Here is a 6,000-nt window from a genome sequence, read left to right as displayed (position 1 = left end):
TCTGGTGAGTGGCCACTATACACACAGGAAACCTGTCAGCTCTAATATTAGATATTCTGAATGGTTGATAACTAAATGGCTTTCGTTTCTTAGATAACAGCATATCCAGTATAAGATGTTGAGACATCTACTTCTTATGTCTTGCAGGATATACCCGTGCCTACTGCCCAGAACTTCATGCCTCCTGACCTCATATCTCTGCCATGTATGCAAGGCTGCCTTAAAAAAATCATCTCTCTCCTTACCATCTTCATTCTGCACCTTTGCCATTGTGTTGCTGCCCCAAGCACTTGACTTGACGTCCTCCACTCCTGGGCTGGCATCTGACATAAGTCCAGCCTGAAGATCCTCTACGCCTCCGGGAGTGGCCTGTGCTTAGTTTTCATCTAGTGAGATCAGGAACAGGAAAACCCCGGAGAAGCTATTATACCTGAACTCACCTGAGCACAGGCCTGGTATGTATAACACACATCACACACACACATCACCCACACTATAGGATAAGTATAGGTACCCGCACATAGACACATAGTATACACACATAATATAGTGGCCATTGATCCTGGGATTTATTCTGATCGCCATATTTGGGGTCGGGAAGGAATTTTTCCCCCTTATGTGAGGACTTATTCCTCACAGGGGTTTTTCGCCTTCCTCAGGATCTACACGGCCTTAAATAAGTTTGGTATAATAGGTTATTAGGTAGCTTACATGTAATTAGCATAATATAAATAGATAAATAAATATTAATTCAGCAAATTGTGCAACAGATGCATTTGTGAGATGGATCCGGCAATCCGGACGCAGTTATATTAATATTAATTCCGCAAATTGTGCAACGGATGCATTTGTGAGATGGATCCGGCAATCCGGACACAGTTATATTAATATTAATTCCGCAAATTGTGCAACAGATGCATTTGTGAGATGGATCCGGAAATCCGGACGCAAACTGATGGCATTTGTCAGACGGATCCGGATGCAGATCCGTCTGACAAATGCATTGCAATACTGGATCCGTCTCTCCGGTGTCATCCGGAAAAACAGATCCGGTATTATTTTTTTTGGCATGCGCAGACCAAAAAGAGAAACTGGATCTGTTTTGCCGGAACACTTAATGCCGAATCCGTCACTAATACACTTCAATGCAAATTAATGCCATATCCGGCATTCTGGCAAGTGATCAGTATTTTGGGCCGGAGAGAAAACTGCAGCATGCTGCAGTATTTTCTCCGTCCAAAAAACGTAAGAGGGACTGAACTGATGCATCCTGAATGGAATGCTCTCCATTTAGAATGCATTAGGATAAAAGTGATCCATTTTTTTTCCAGTATTGAGCCCCGAGGACGGAACTCAATACCGGGAAACTTTAATGCAAGTTATTCCCATCTTGGACATTTGGGGATATCACTATGATATGCCTTCAATGTCTGATAGGGACCTCTGGGACTAAGTAAAGGTATGGGTCCTGACGATATCCCCCACTGTCCAAGATGAGAATACCTTTTTAATAAAAAATTATAAAATATATATATATATATATATATTTATATATATATATATATATATATATATATAAAATTTTTATATAAAATATTTACCCATCTTAAATAAGTTGAGGTATTAGCCTTTGATCCTGGGATTCATTCCGATCGCCATATTTGGGGTCAGGAAGGATTTTTTCCCCTTATATGAGACTGGTCCATCCCTCACAGGGGGTTTTCTCCTTTCTCTGGATCAACATGGCCTATTGGTTTAGTATAATAGATTTGTAAGTACATTAAAGGGGTTGTCCAAGTTCAGAGCTAAACCCGGACACCCCGACCCACAATTTCTACCAGGCAGCCCCCTGATATGAGCATATGATCATTTCATGCTCCTATGATCTCCTTTACCCTGTATCACGCAGGGCAAGGGCATTTTATGGCGTTCCAGTGACGTAGCAGGCTCTCCATAGGGACTGCCAGACGAAGCTTCCACCCAGCAGTGAGCCAGTGACATCACCAGCTCTGGAGGGTGGGTTTTAGCACTGCCCTAGCCTGTAAAACGGCTAGGGCAGAACTACAGCCCGCCCATAAGAGTCGGTGAGGTCACCGGCAACATTGCTGGGCAGAAGCCTCTGCCCAGTAGTATGTAATTATGAACAAAAAAAGCCCTTGCCCTGTGCGATACAGTGTAGGGCAAGGGAGAGCATCGGAGCATTAAATGCTCCGATGCTGATATCACAGGGCCTGCCTGGGTGATATTCTGGGTATGTCTGGGTTCACCTCTGAACCCGGACAACACCTTTAATAGTGTAATAAAATATAGAAACAAAAAATAAAATATACACATATACACAGCAGATTAGTACAAAGTATAACAATTTAGTCTAATAAAAACTTTGAATTACTATTTCCTATATCACATAGGTTAGGTACTGTATCAGCCTTTGATCCAGGGATTTATTCTGATTGCCATATTTGGAATCGGGAAGGAATATTCTTCTGAGGACTATTGGACTCAGGGGAAGTTTCTCCTTCCTCTGGATCAACATGGCCTATTAATAAACTTGATATATGTAGGTAACGCATACACAATTTAACATAAATATAGAATCATATAAAAAAATATAATTTGTAATTCACATGCACATATACACAGTAGATTAGTAGAAATTATAAAATAAATAGTATAGTATTTTTTTTCCCTATAGCTCATAGGTTAAGTATCAGCCTTTGATCCTGGGATTCAGGGCTCATGCACACGGCCGTTACCCGGCCGTGGCCATGTTGCGGCCCGCATACACCAGGTCCGCAATACACGGCCATCGGCTGTGTGCACCCCGCATCACTTTAATGGGTCCGCAATCCGAGAGATGCGGTGCGGAATGGAGGCATGGATCGGAAGCCCATGGAAGCACTACTGAGTGCTTCCGTGGGTTTTCTGTCCGTGCCTCCGCACCGCAAAAAAAGTTATGCATGCACTACTTTTTTTGCGATGCAGACGTCGGATGCGGATCGCGGACCCCATTCAAGTTAATGGATCTGAGATCCGCATGCGGCGGCCCCACGGTCGGTGCCCGTGCATTGCGCTCTGCAATTTGCGGTCCGCAGCACAGGCCCGGCCAGCACACGGTTGTGTGCATGAGCCCTTATTCTGATCCCCATATTTGGGCTCAGGAAGGAATTTCCCCCGTTCCTCACAGGGTTTTTTTTCTTTCCTCTGGATCAACATGGCCTTTAAATAGGTTTAGTATAAAAAAAAAAAAAAATTTAGATATACATGCATAATAATTTCAAAATAATAAAATGTATCCCCCCTAAATAAATTATATTCTTTACTCCCCTTTAAATCTTTGTCCTTGTTTTTATTCAATTTGAGCGTAGTAAAGGCCATATAGGCCTCAATATAGTGTTGGATTGGGGTGTCTAGGGCCTATCAGTGGAACTGATTCTGGGGCGCCATCCTCTAGTTACATGGAAATATTAGGTAATGTCCACATGGGACATAAATGCTGAAGATTTGTTGCATGCAAACCTGTGGCGGCAAATCCCCAGTGTTTACATGCCAAACCCTGCTCCTGGCTAGGGAAGCATACTGCCCCCTTGTGGCAGGTCAATTGTGCAAGTGATGCAAGAGGGGATAGGTTCTGTGGCCATGACTCGCTGCAGTGGTGTCAGAGGAAGACGGGGAGTGAAGCAGTGGGCCCAGTGGCAGGAAGTAGGTAAGTATATTTCCCTTTTGCAGAACTGGCCAGGAGGGAGGTTTGCCCAAAAAAAAAAGTGGCCAACTCCTTTAAGAAATCTCGTCCACATGCTGTGAATTAAAGCATAAACTGGACTGCAGATTTTAAAATGCGCAGCATGATTTGGAGTGGATTTTGCTGCTGCAGATTTACATGTGGACGTACCCGCACCTGTTCTTTTTTTAGGGCTTAAAGAGGACCTTTCACTGATCCTGACATTGTGAACTAAGTATACAGACATGGAGAGCGGCGCCCGGGGATCTCACTACACTTACTGTTATCCCTGTGCGCCGCTCCGTTCTCCTGCTATGCCCTCCGGTATCTCCGCTTACTAAGTTATAGTAGGCGGAGATTTCAGTCACTAAGTTATAGTAGGCGGAGTCTGCCCTTGTTCTTCTGTAGCGCTGGCCAATCACAGTGCAGAGCTCACAGCCTGGGAGGTTATTTTCTCCCAGGCTGTGATCTCTGCATTGCGATTGGCCAGCGCTACAGCAGAACAAGGGCAGACTCCTCCTACTATAACTTAGTAAGCGGAGATACCGGACGGCATAGCAGGAGAACGGAGTGGCGCCCAGGGATAATAGTAAGTGCAGTGAGATCCCCGGGCGCCGCTCTCCATGTCTGTATACTTAGTTCACAGTGTCAGGATCAGTGAAAGGTCCTCTTTAACACATTTGAACATTTTGTAGGCCCTCAATTTACACAGTGCAATAATGGAATAATTGTTCCCGATATTCTGGCCGTGTAAAGGTGCAGCAGATCACCCGATGAACGATGATCCGGTGATCCTGTCGTTCGTGCAGGCACTTAAATTATTATTTCAGAGCAGCAGATTGTGTGGTCTAAACAGCGATCTGCTGCCCAGAAACAATGCAGCTGGATGGAGATGAGCGATCACAATAGCTATCCCTCATCCTCATACTGTGGAGGCGATCGCTGCATGTAAATGCAGCGCTTCACCTCCACTGAGCGACGGCTTGATTGGGTCCGAGATCCACAAAATACAAAAAGATAGGATATTTCCTATCTTTTGCGGAGTGGAGGCACGGATCGGAAGTCCACGGGAAGACTCAGAATCGTTTCCATGGGCTTTTGAGTCCGTGCCTCCGCACCATGTCCTATCTTTTGCCGTATTTTTCAGATCGTGGACTCGCTCAAGTCAATGGGTCCGCATCGCAATATGGGATTCACACGGCCGCTGGCCTTCACGGTCATGTGAATGAGCTCTTAGGGTTATGTTGGAGACCAGGGGAGATCTCTTGACCCCGGCTAATACTCATGACTGTCCTCACTCTGTCACTGGTTTTATTGCACAGGCAGAGAGTGCAGAGAGGCAGCGCGGCTACGACACACAGACAGGTCAGGGGACAGTGTCAGTGGGCCCTCTGGAGAATCCTCTAGCGGTCAGTCTGACGCTAGTGAGACAAATTGTGTAAAAATACTATCAATTTACTAATTTAATGTTACTATAAATGACAATACATTTTGGGACAATCCTGTCATGTAAGGCTGAGGCTACCTTAGAGCTGTGATTTGGCAGTAAAAACAACCAAACTTCAGAAAGGTTGTTGGAAAGTTGCACACGACAAGCGTTGTAGTCTGTGATAGCAAAGACCTGTGAAAATTGCACCCTGAGCCCAAAAGTCTGTGTTGGATTTTCTGTGATTGTTGCAGTCATGGCATGTAGTGTGCCACCCTGCGACACCACTAACAATGCTGTACAAATGTCATGTTTTTGTGTAGCCTTAGCCTAACATTTTGTAGCACAACTTCTACCTCATACATTGCCAATTGATAGTGGTGCTCCATAGGAACAGGATGACTCTATAGGAACAGGATAACACCATAGGAACAGGATGACTCTATAGGAACAGGAGGACTCTAAAGGAAAAGGATAACACCATAGGAACAGGAAGACTCTATAGGAACAGGATAACACCATAGGAACAGGAAGACTCTATATGAACAGGATGAATCCATAGGAACAGGAGGACTCTATAGGAACAGGAGGACTCTATAGGAACAGGAGGACTCTATAGGAACAGGACGACTCCATAGGAACAGGAGGACTCTATAGGAACAGGATAACACCATAGGAACAGGAAGACTCTATAGCAGTGATGGCTAACCTTGGCACTCCAGCTGTGGTAAAACTACAACTCCCAAGATGCCCCCCTTGCTTGGCTGCTCTCAGAACTCTGTAGAAATAAATGGAGCATGCTGGGAGTCGTAGTTTCACCACAGCTGGAGTGCCAAGGTTAGCCATCACTGCT

Source organism: Bufo gargarizans, chromosome 3, assembly GCF_014858855.1.
Source record: "Bufo gargarizans isolate SCDJY-AF-19 chromosome 3, ASM1485885v1, whole genome shotgun sequence".
Taxonomy (NCBI): Eukaryota; Metazoa; Chordata; class Amphibia; order Anura; family Bufonidae; genus Bufo; species Bufo gargarizans.
The sequence above is the reverse complement of the archived record's forward strand: the minus strand, read 5'-3'. Positions refer to the sequence as shown.